The sequence below is a fragment of the Ceratotherium simum genome, chromosome 18, assembly GCF_057802395.1.
Source record: "Ceratotherium simum simum isolate JZ-2026a chromosome 18, ASM5780239v1, whole genome shotgun sequence".
In the NCBI taxonomy this organism is placed as follows: domain Eukaryota; kingdom Metazoa; phylum Chordata; class Mammalia; order Perissodactyla; family Rhinocerotidae; genus Ceratotherium; species Ceratotherium simum.
Genome location: NC_141917.1, coordinates 37,746,358 through 37,759,649, shown reverse-complemented (window position 1 = coordinate 37,759,649; position 13,292 = coordinate 37,746,358).

Here is a 13,292-nt window from a genome sequence, read left to right as displayed (position 1 = left end):
TATATGGTGTAAGAAAGTGGTCCAGTTTCATTCTTTTGCATGTAGCTCTCTGGTTTTCCCAACACCATTTATTGAAGAGGCTATATTTCCCCATTGTATATTCTTGCCTCCTTTGCCATAGATTAATTGACCACATAAGTGTGGGTTTATTTCTGGGCTCTGTTCTGTTCCATTGATCTATGTGTCTGTTTTTGTGTCAGTACCATACCATTTTGATTACTATAGCTTTGTAATATAGTTTGAATCAGGGAGCATAGTACCTCCAGCTTTGTTCTTTCTCAAGATTGCTTTGGTTATTTGGGGTCTTTTGTGGTTCCATACAAATTTTAGAATTATTTGTTCTAGTTCTGTGAAAAATGCTGTAGGTAATTTGATAGGGATTGTATTAAATCTGTAAATTGCTTTGGGTAGTATGGACATTTTAATAGTATTAATTCTGCCAATTCATCTATGTTTAGTTCAGTAAGAACTTACAGTCTTTCAAAGTAACTGTACCATTTTGCCTTCCCACCAGCAGTAAATGAGAGTTTCTGTTGCTCTGTATCTTCGCCAGCAATTAGTATTGTCAAATTTTTGGATTTTAGCCATTCTAATATGTACGCAATGGTGTAAAATATCATTGTTTTATTTTTAAATTCTCTAATGACAAATGATGTTAAATATATTTTCATACATTTATTTGTCATCTGTATTTCTCTTTTCTGGGAGATACTGATAAGCTGAAGTGAGGCAGAAGGAGAGCACAAAGATGGCGCCCACCAGTCTCCCTCTCCAGAGCGTATTTCACCAGGATCTTAGATGTGTGTTAAATTAGATGCCTGCCCCTCAGGCCCGTGCTTTAAGATACATAAGCCTCTGTCACAGAAAGTCTGGGATCTTTTCAGTCAGCTGCCTCTGTGCTGGGCTCTGAGGCAGGTGAGTCCACATGTGAGAACCCTTTAAGAGCTGTTTCTCAGTTTGCTATAGCCTTGTGGGTCTCCTGGATGAAAGCCTCACTGGCTTTCAAAGCTAGATGTTTTGAGGGCTTGTCTCTCAGGTGCAGGCTTTAAAAGTAGGGGTGCCTGATGTGGGGTTCAAACCCTTCGCTTCTCAGGGAGAAGCCCAAGGTTTTGAGTACTCTCTTGATTGTGGGTCACCATGCCGGAAGGTGGGGTTTATGGCGAGATTGTGTGGCATCCTCTCCTATTTACTCAACATGAGTTTTTCCTCGTTTGCCGGATGTGTAGCTTTTGCTCAACTAGTTTTTTTTTTCCAGAGGAAATTGTTCCATCTGTAGCTGTAGATTCAGTGTGTCCACGAGAGGAGGTGAGTTCAGTATCTTCCTATGTCGCCATCTTGAACCAGAACCTGAATTTGAAATTCTTTACAGGAGAAATGCACTAGACCCTTCCTGGCCTTCGATTTTTTCATTAATTATACAGATTAAAATAGTTTATTTTGAAAAGATTCTACATTTCCCTCAACCTCTTTAACTCGGAGTTCCACTAATCTGCTTTTGCTGTAAGTTGTTTTTTTTTGGGGGGCCACTGTATATGATACTAGATATAAGGCAATAATTTTTCTGTTCTTTTTTTCAGCTTTAATAGAAGTAGAGGAAGGTTCTTGACAAACTAATGCAGAAATCCTGCCTCTCCTTTAAAGCTGCTCTGGGGCAGCTGCCTCTAGCATGTTTGACAGTGGTATTACTGGCTCTACTTCCAGGGCTGAAAAATCCTTTAGCTTCTTCAACTCCAATAAGCCATTCCTACCTCTCTCTCCAGTGTTCTTCATGTCTGCTCCAATCTTACGTCTTCCCATCCTTGTAACCTTATTTCATCTGCTTTAAATCCAGCATCACTAAGCAACTTTGTAGGGTCAAGCATGGTATTTTCTACTTCTGTATCACAGAGCTGCCCCCTAATTCTCATGTTGCCTATGAGCAATAGCCTGAAAGTCATTCAAGAGAGACAAGACCCATAGCTGATACGGTAAGGTCACTATAGAGGATCAATTTTCCATGGTCCACAGTTTATAAAATGCAAATTTAATCCTTATAAATATTCCATTTATCTAAATCAAATTTATTGCTCTTTAAGTATAAGGAATAGAGAAAGCATTATTTTTAAAGGAAACAGTTTAATAATGAAGGCAGTTTCTAAGAGCAGAGTTTGAGTCTTTATCAAGATTTTAAATGCAGAGTGATGAGTAAATAAGCATATGTCCTGCGTACTCACTTCCATTATTTTCAATTTAGCCTTTAAGTGGCTAGTTCAATACATGTCTGCTAAGTCTTTCTACTTTCAAATCCTCCTACTAGGATAGTGATATTAATTTTCTTTGTGGATATTAAAATTTTCTGAAATGGCTTCCCTGAGCCAGCAGTTCTGAGGCAGTTTGTTGTAATATACAAGGAAAGAAAGAACCTGGCACAATGGAAATTAAATAAGAATTAGGACACCTACATTTGTTATGCAATTTTACCATCATTTTGCAAGATGAGTTAGGGCAAAGCATTTTGTTTCCTCACAATTCCAATTTTCTATCTGTAAAATGAGAAGGCTGTTACTGTTTTCTAGATGATGTTTCTCATAAATCAGGTTTATGAACAGAGAATGAAAAGTATAGGATAAATTCAATGTATTTAGACAGATTATTCTGATGCCAGCCTACTCCAAAATTATGCTAGGCCCTTTGGAAACTTGTTTCAACCTTGCAGATTAATATATTTTCATTGGGTAGGAAGTCACATAATTGAGCAATTTGTTGGGCACTGTCAAAATGAATTTTATTTTGTAGCATAAAGTATAACTAGTCTGTTAGTGTAGTTAAAATATTTTATTAAAAGGGATTCATATCTTTGGGGAGCTACAGTCATTACTTATGAATCTTCTTTATCAAAGATGACAACATTACAAAAACAAAAACAACAAACAACACGAGAAAGAAACAAATAAAACTAGATTACTTTAGAAAGGTGCCTTATCTCCGATCAATTCCTTATCCAGAAACCTGGAATAGTTTCACCAGTTGGCAGCCTCGTATATGGCACCATTCTGAATCCCAGCTTGCAAACATGTTGATAATAATGTAGCAGAACATTCTTATTGTTAAAAATATTCAATAAATAATTCTACCCCGTAACGGGAAAATTACAGTGAAATGAAACCCCAAATATGCCATACTCTCCCAGTGTCTCTGTGCAAGGAAAATTTCCTACTCTCAACCTTTTGATGAGTCTTTCTATAGCAGAGTTCTCTGTGAACCTCTTCTCTGCATCTGTTGTAGTAATCCGTGGGTATTGTTCAACAGTTGAGCTATCCAGGTCCTCTTTCCTATTGATAGGGTTACTTTTATAATTGCCATACTGCTCAGTATTGACCGTCCTCTGCTGGTTCTCTTTAGACTCTCTTCTCATGTAACAAATATACCACTGTGGTGCAAGATGGCGATAGTGGGGGAGGTTATGGGTGTGTGGGGACAAGGGTGTATGAGAACTCTCTGTACTTTCCACTCAATTTTGCTGTGAACCTAACAGTGCTCTAAAAATTAGAGTTCATTAATTAAAAAAAGATATAACTCTGGAAGCAGGACAGTTACCAATATAATTTTTAACGTTTGACTGGAAAATGTTTTCACTATTTTATTTCTCTGCAGAATACACACATAGAAAAGTCTAGTGAAAAAAATGTACACACACACATAATATGTATCCCTTTACTTCATATATATGTTACGGACTGAATTATGTCCACCCAAACTTCATATGTTGAAGCTCTAACCCCCAAATCTGACTCTATTTGGAAATAGGGCTTTTAAGGAGGTAATGATGTCGTAGAGTGGAACCCTAATCCCATAGGATTGTTCTCCTTATAAAAGGAAGAAACACCAGGAGAGTGCAGGTACAGAGGAAAGGCCATGTGAGGACTCAGCAAGAAGGTGTCAGTCTGCAAGCCAGGAAGAGAGGTCTCACCAGAAACCAATCCTGGGGCTGGCCCCGTGGCATAGTGATTAAGTGTGCATGCTCCGCTGCTGGCGGCCTGGGTTCGGATCCTGGGCGTGCACAGATGCACCTCTTGTCAGGCCATGCTGTGGCGGCGTCCCACATAAAGTGGGAGGAAGCTTGGTACTGATGTTAGCTCAGGGCCACTCTTCCTCAGCAAAAAGAGGAAGATTGGCATGGATGTTAGCTCAGGGCTGATCCTCCTCACAAAAACAAAAACAAAAAAACCCCAAAAAACAAAAAACAAAAAAACAAAAACAGAAACCAATCCTGCCAGCACCTTGATCTTAGAGTTCCAGCCCCTAGAATGATGAGAAAATAAATTTCTGTTGTTTAAGCCACCCAGTCTGTAGTACTCTGTTATGGCAGCCTAGATTAACACTATATATATAGTATATATCATACATCTAGTCAAGTACCATGATCTAAGCAACTTGAACCACCGGATTCACGTTACAGTGCTATTGCAGTGATGCTGACAAGAACGGCGTGGAGATAGAGAGAAGATTCTGTCTCTAGCCTCATCTTCCAACCTAATGTCCCGTATTGACCAATTATCTAATGTCTCATATTGGCTGAATTTAAAAGGAAGCCAGCTGGCAAAGGAGAAATATAGTTTACAGAGTCCCAGGACAGCATCACAAAGCAAAATGTGAAAGAGTGGATACGGAGCTAGGAGATGGTAGCTTAACAACCACGGTACATAACAATAAAATTAATTGAGAAATAATCTAAAATGATAGGGCTATAAATTAGATGTACAATGAATTTATAGACAGTAAAATTTGCACATTGAAATGAATTATTGGGGAGACTGTGCTTAGTAAGGAGGATATTGATACATAATCTTTCTCTGGAGATCTTTAAAAGCAGAAAATAAATTGAATTTGTTGGATGGTTTACTACTCTCCTATTTGAAGGTAGGAAAACATATTGTTTTCCAAAATCTGTGATTCTAATATCCTTAACACATAAACTTGCTAATTAAAAGTAAGTCCTCTTTATTGGTAGAATCATCCTTTGAATCATTGAAAACATACACTCTTGTCATAACCAAATATGTATCATATATAAACTTCAAGATGTTTAGTCTATTAGGTGAAACAATCTATGTCCCTAAGTAAATAAAATACGAGGTACTATATTTGGGCTCGCCATTTAGATTCTTTGTGTTACAGGTGATAGGACACCTGAGAAAGTTGCTTATGAAAAGAAAAAAGGTAAACTTGTCTTAAATCACTGAAGAGTCCAGGCTGTACTGGTTTCAGGAGTTCAAACCTGTCAGTAGACACTCAAATTATTTCTTCATCACTCAAGTCTGGTTTCCACACTGTTGGTTTCATTTGCAGAGATTCTGGAATGGCAAGGACACCAGAAACTAGAGTCCCATATTACTCTTTCAATAGATTGAGCAAAACTCATACTAAGTCTCGTTGTTTCTGACTGGGTGATGTGGTCAGCCATGAACCAATCACTGTAAAAAAGATAAATGTTATCCTTTAATTGGCCAAGCCTACTTCACATACCTCGGGAGTTATTAATGAAATCAGATCCACTTGAAGTAAATGGAATGAAGAGGGGAAACAGTGGTTTCATATAAGAACATTGGAGTTTTGTTGCCAGAAAAAGGGCTACTGGGTACGTGTCAGCCAGAGAGCAGATATCTGGTACATGATGTAACTGTCATAAGGAAAGACACAAATCTATGGGTTGTCAAAGGTGGAAGAAGGTAGTTCTAAGCAAAGTTATCAAGGAGATGATATTTGAGTTTAGCCAAGAGTAATAACTTGGAAAAGTACATTCTCAGGAACGGGAAGTGAGTGGGCAAAGATGTAAAGAAAATAAAGTGAGGTATGCATGGGAAACATTGCAGTGTGGACAGGGAATAAGACATTTGAAGGATAATAGTAAGAAGGGACTAAGAAAGGTAATTGGCAACAGATTATGGAGCACTTTGGTAGTCTAAATAATTTAAAGTTATTTCAGTGGGTAGTGTGTAACCATTGATGTTTTTCAGCAGAGACATGATGTAATCATACTAATTAAAGGAGAAAAGTCTGATAACAACAATGCTTAGAATAAATAGAATTGGAGAAAAGCAGAGGCAGGAAGACCAGTTAGAAAGCTGTTACCATAGTCATAGCAGGAAATAATGAGACTGGGACTAATATAGTAAATTTAGAATGAAAAAAGAGAAGATGGATTCTTGAGACATTGGAGATGAGAGGAGCAACAGGAATGGATTTGAATGGTGAGGGACAAGGAGGAATTAAAGATGGTTTAGTGTGTATCTGAATAATGCTCATTGAATGCCTTTCACAGAACAATGGAGCACATAATGCATAGCAGATTTAGAAGAAAGGTAATGCATTTTATCAATTCATTTTGCAATTTATGTTATTAATTTTTATCAGGGACAGAAAAAGTAATGAGTATGATAATACATATGATGCATGTGTCAGTTTTCTATTGCTGCTGTAATGAATTACCACAAACTTCGTCTCCCCTGTTCATTTATAAAGACCCTTGATTACAATGGGCCCAACCCGGATAATTCAAGATCATCTTCCCATCTTGAGCTCCTTAACTTAATGACACCTGCAAAGTCCCTTTTGCCATCTACAGTAACATATTCATAGGTTCTGGGGACTAGAATGTGGACAGAAGAAGCCTTAGTCTAATCCAGGAGCTGTGCCAGGAACCAGCCCCATGCCCTGCCCACCCTCAGGTCCCTGAGTGACTCCAGGGCAATCTTCCAACCATCTCGCCATGGGCAGTAACTCATCACAGCTGAATGGGTCACTTCACAGGTAAATACATCCTGTGGGAATCAGGTCTGAGTCAGTTTTACATCCTGAAATCCCTGCTCACCTTTTTAGGCAATTGAGCCCATTTCCCATATTAATGTCCCACATGCAAATGGATGGCTAGAGCATCCTTTTACACAATAGCTCTGAACCAGGTGGCAAAACCCAAGAAGCTGGGTGTACATTTATTTTTTTTTTGGAGAAACCGGGTGGATTTCTGATGGAGTTTCCTTACAGTGGTGGTGCCTGGCTCAGGGCTGGGCAGGGTGTGGCCAAACCCTCCCTGGGTCTCCAGAGGGTGGGAGCAGAAACAAAAAAGTTTAAGGCCGAGGCCACGGCTGTGTCCTGGATGCAACAGCCTGGAAAATCATGTTAATTATGGAAACAAAAATCCCTCTAGAGTCTGCAATACTGCACTCTTAAAACAACAAAAAAAAGTCAAATTAACAAAAATAAAATGCCCAAACCACAGCTCTCCGGATGACGGACCCCTGTCCACTCCGAGATGTGGCTGCTGTAACTGGAGTCCTTGATAAACCCTGGACCCAGTTATTGTTTGGGGTTGTGAGGGAAGATGACCTCTTGTCTGGTCCTACAATCCTTGCTTGGTGCAGGTCCCAGTGTTGTCCCAGGAGAGTGGCAAGGGGACACCTGGTGGGCTAAAGCACTCAGCAATGGGGAGGGGGACAAAATCTGCTTTTTGATTCAACAGGACAGAAAAACATTCAACTTCCCTGAGGTGGGGAGACATTATTCTGCTATAACAGTATATAATATGATAAAAATTCAGGAAAAAAAGCACATTGGCCCAACATTTCAATATTTTGGTGAATACTATGTCCTTTTTCTGGAGATTTAGAACAATATCAAAATTGGGTTGGCAATACCTAAAGAAAATGCTTCATTGACCTAAGAGATACATTCTCTTTCAAATTACTAAAATTATTAAAACAGTTGGAAACCATATACTTGATTTTTTTTTGATACTTTATGATCTTGTGGTAAACTGGAAAAACATGGCCACCATATTCGAAGAGTCTCATGAATAAAGATGGTGTTTATTTCTCTAGCTGTTGCATCTAGGCTTGGACATATGACTTGTATTGGCCAGCAGTCATTAGCAAAGATAACACAAGTTGAGGTTTGAAAAGGGCATGCACATTGAGATTTGTTCTCTCTTGCTTCTATTTACCATCAGCACATGAACAAACTGGGCTGCACTCCTGGAGGATGAGAGACCACACGGAGAGGCATCAGCCACCTGTGTGTACTAGCCATCCTTGCCATACCAGCTCAGAGCTCAGACATGTGAATGGAGTCCTCATAGACCATCCCCAGGGAAGTGGACCAGAACACAAGAACAATCCAGTAAGCCACAGAAAAGTGAAAAATAATAAATGCTTATTGTTTTAAGCCCTAAGTATTGATGTGGTTTACTATGCTGCAAAAAATAAGGGTTACAGAAATTACTATTTTGGTGTTTATCTAGTTTTCAAAGGCAGCTGCCTGTGATAGAAAGCAAAAACCCTCTAGAATGTCGTTGCACTTTTTATCAAATGACATGAATTGACAAATAATGTTTATCTTTATTGTGATATAAAATAATATTTTGATTTGGTACTACATCATTTCTGAAAGGTCATATTAGGCACACAGATTTTAGTAAGTAAAAGCCCCAAATCCCCTTGAGCACTTTAGCTATCTAGTCTATTCCAGCCTTTTCAATCAAGCATAAATGCTTCTGAGTGCCTAGTATGACTATCAGTTAAATTCTGCCAACCACACTTCACTGCAGCCTCCTTGAGGAGCACAGCTGCTCATGTCAAGTAGGAGAGGCCGGGTTCAAATGCTTTGAACTCTTGAGAGATTCACAATCTAAAACAGTGGTCCTATTTTCCACATTTTTGTATGATTTTTTAAAAAAATGTTAAGCCTATCCCAGGGTAATTCATTAGGAAAAAAAATAAAAAGAAAGATATCATCTTTCACTCCAAAAAATTCAACTCAAAAGAGAGGTCCTGCCCAAACAAAAAGAACTTGGCAGCTGCTCTTTGATGTTTCTCTTACTACCTGAACGGGACAAAGCATTTAGTATGATCCAGATTGGTGCTACTTCTTATTAATGTTTACTGTTAAAAGGGAGATAATTTTTGAGATATTTAACCAGCATATTTTTATTTACTGTAAGTCATATCATCCTGCAGCTCCTTACTCATTTAATCAAAGACATTCCCAATTTAGGAGGAGGGCAGAGTCATCTTACAACAATGAGCTTGCTTAGGAAGTGGCTTCTTATAGACACAGCAAAAATAATAACTGTGGAACAAAGGTCTGAACACTTTACATATACTTATTGTTTATTTTTCCTTCTACTTTATATATCTGAACCCTAAATTTTAGGAGAGAGGTATATAGTACCTCTTCATTCCTAAATAATAGCATGAAAAAGTAAATATTTCAGGGTAGTTGATCCATACATATGTAAGTGGGAAAAATGGGAATATTTTGCTAAGAATCATAATCTTACATGTATGGTATCCAGTTTAATTCTGAAGAGAAAGTTTTGCATTCTCATTGAGAAAGCACATTGCTGTAATATCAATAGCACAATGGGGAATAATATAGATAAATTCTTTTCCATGTTATCGAAACACATTTGATTTTAAATATAATAGAATTTATGTATTTTTAAATAAAATGAAAGAATAGTTTATAAAACTTAGAATAAGTGGCAGTTCAATATGAGTTCTCATTTTTTTTTTAACATATATAGTGGAAAGAAAGCAATATAACAAGAATTTTATAAATAAAAACTTCTGAAATATAAAAATTAATTTTTTTTCCATTTAAATAATCACCTTAGAAATCCATCTCTTTCAAACCTATAAATAAACTAAATGTCCTTTCCAAAGTGATTCTCTGTAAATTATAATATTTTTAAGCTGCCCTTATGGGAATAATCTCAGTGCTGTCAATTTCCAGTTTGAGGAAAGTAATTGTTGAGCACTGTTTCCCAGGCAGTGGATACTATCATGTTTTTAACAACTATTTTAACAAGCATTTTCAATTTTACCCTTTTTTCATTAAAATATTTTGCCTCTAGCTCTTTCCACTTCTCTTACTCTGTACATGCTTATTTTATATAAAACTTTTATAAACGTGGTTGATCATGGTCATAACTTCGTAATAATAGCATTGTACTAACTTATTTTTATGGGAATTTTATTCAAAGCACTAAAAATCACTTATATATCATATTAATTCATCATATGTCATTCCAGTGAGGCTAGACAGATATTGGCTTTTTTCACAGATAATATATTTGAATCCTTTCATATTTAGAGTAAAAGGAATATCCCTAGGAGTGAGGATACCTACATGTATTATATAACGTGTGCTTGTGTTTAATATTAACACCTGAACGCATATATGCATATTTATATTTACACACTTATGTGCAAATATTTACTTGCAAAAATATTTTGCATTGCTTTAGCAAATGATATCACAGCATGACAGATATGCGGCCAAGTACAAATACAAAGAATACACTATAAAGGAGTGCAGATGTGACAAGTAATTTTATCCGCATATTTACACCAGCCCCTTACCTCATATCTTTTCTTCCAGTCTCTACCTCTGCAATTCTTCTCTACTTTTCTTCTAGAGTAAGTTCTCTAATTTGCAAATATGACCATTTTAATTCCCTACTCAAACCACTTTGATAAGGTTTTACTTTTCTATGACTTCCAGAAATGTTAAAAGTTCTTAGAGAGACATTCTATGCCTCCAACAAAATGGCTCATACCTAATTTCTCCAGTCTCGTCTCCCGCCATTCCTTACCTGCTCTACATTCAAGGCATATAAAACCGCTAATTATCACCCCACTTCACTCTGAAGTTTCACAACTCTGTAGTTGTTTTTTGTATACTATCTCCTCACCATTAATGACTTGCTTTTCTTATTCAGTTTGTGAATCTTTCAAAATTCAGATTAAGCAATTTTTCCTCTTGGAAGCCATTCTGATCTACCCATGCAAGACAAATCATTTCTTATTTTTTGCCACTAGTGTGCCAATTATTCAATTAATAAGATGTAATGAGTAGTATTAATGAACATACTTTTAATTAAATTATTTGCCTAGCCTAATGGATCATGAATACAATGGCAGTAAGAATTTATTCATCTTTGTAGTTAAAGTACCTAAAAGAGTCATTAGAAAATAAAAAGCCCTCACTAATATTGATTAAAACAATTATATACATATATAATTACAAAATTATATATATTATACAAATGTATTCTTAAAATGTTAAACTGGAGAAATTTATTACAAAATTAACTTTATTTTCTTTGATCTTCAAGCAGAGAAAAGCATATTGAATCTCTTTGCCTTGGAGAATGAAGCATGTTAATTTTTCATCAGAAATTACTTTTCCCTGTTCACTATACTTTAAGAGGATTAGCAGATAGTCTTCAGTTTCCAACCAATAAGACAAGGATATGAATTAGAGCATCTAAATTGCATCATATTTTATTCTTTTATAATTCTAATAAAGTGCCTTATGTTTCATATATAAAAGCTAATTGTAGCCAACCTTGGATTGTAGCTTTCAATGAGTGATATATTGAGCCAAACACAAAGGAAAGATATCAGGAATTGTTAGTGCTATAGAGTCAATTCCGACTCCTAGTGACCCTGTATACAGCAGAGTGGAACCCTGCCTGGTCCTTTTGTGCCATCCCCTCACCTTCCAGCGTGTATCAGACAATGCTCTGCTGCTATTCATAGAGTTTTTGTGCCCAATTTTTTCAGAAGTGTGTGGCCAGGTCCTTCTTCCTAGTCTGTCTTAGTCTGGAAGCTCTGCTGAAACCTGTCCACCATGGGTGACCCTGCTGGTATTTGAAATACCAGTGGCATAGCTTTCAGCATCACAGCAACACGCAACTGCCACAGTATGACAACTGACAGATGGGTGGTGTGGTTCCCTGACTGGGAAACGAACCCCGGGCCATGGTGGTGAGGGCGCTGAATCTTAACCACTAGACCACCAGGGCTGGCATTAGGAATAGATTTTCTGATTTTATGTTTGAAAAAACTGTAATGATTTCAGTAAAGATTGTATTTTAAATTTTTCTTATCACATTAATCAGTTTTTGGTTAAATAGTAACATTAGAATCTTGATCAAAATGACTCCCGCTCATCATTCTTATTATAATGCTCAATACTCAGCACTTTCCCCCAAGAAATGTCATGAGTTTTAACTTTTTAAAAATGGTTCACAAATAAAGATTAAAATAAAACAAAATAAACAAAATATCCTGCCTTATTTTTGGAAAGAAATTTTTTTCTTTTGCCAGTGTAGAAATAAAGTTCTTGTCATCCATGTTTTTTCTCTGAATATTTTTTATTCTAAATACACGGAGAAGAAGAAACTGTCCATTGTTTTCCTTTTCCTTCAAGAAATATCTAATGTTTTTTTCCTTTGGTTTTAAATTGTTTTATATCAGCAACTAAAATATATATTTCTTGTACATTAATCTGATTCACAAGAAAGAGAGAGCTTTTTATTTTATTGTATTGTATTTTAATTTATTTAATAGTCACAGAGGAAATAAGGCCTGTTTTAATCACATCTCAAATATGATTAAATCTAGAATGTTTGACTCAAGTAGTGTTTGAAAACAGCTGTAGGAAATCTTTCTAAAATTTAAAGAACAACAGAAAATTCCAACCACAGAGATTTGTGTACAGTTGTTTTTCACTTGTAAGTACTTTGTCCGTAAAAGAAAGGAACCAATGGCAATGACTGTCCTTTTCTCTTCTGCCTCAGGAAAATCCCAGAGAACAACTGGTTTGTTTAATAGATGTGTTCTATTGTAGTGCTGATTTTAAGTTACTGGATATAAAGCCTAATAGAATTTTGTTTTCTTCACATGTTGTTTTCAGCCCCCCTGCCCCCACTCAATTTATTTTGCAGTTGTTGGTCTATCACAATGCAAGAAATCCAAGAGAATATTAATTTTCACTATACTATTTAGAATAGAATAAGCATACAGAGATTGCTCAAACTTAACACGGCCCAAACTGAATTTAATAGAATGACCATGTCCAATACCTTCTAATAAAATGTCGTTTCCTGTCTGCGAGTGACATCAGCTTTTAGACTATCACTTGAACCAGAAACCTAAAAATTATTTACGACTTCTTTGTGCTTCTCCTCTTATACCAAATAAACTTGGTAACAATTCTGATATAAGTCTCCACCTCTCACCCCATTTCTACTGTCATAAGACAGATCAGATACAGACATCTAGATTGGATATGACAATAAACTGGACACAGTGAGCAACCCTGAAGGATGAGATAATATCTCCTCTGGGATGAAGACTAGACTTGCTTAAAAGAGGTGCATTCCCCAACTTCAGTGCTCCTCTTCTGTAACTCAAGCCATTGCACATGTAGGCATCCTTCTGGGTCCTCCCTAACTCTCCCATGGGACT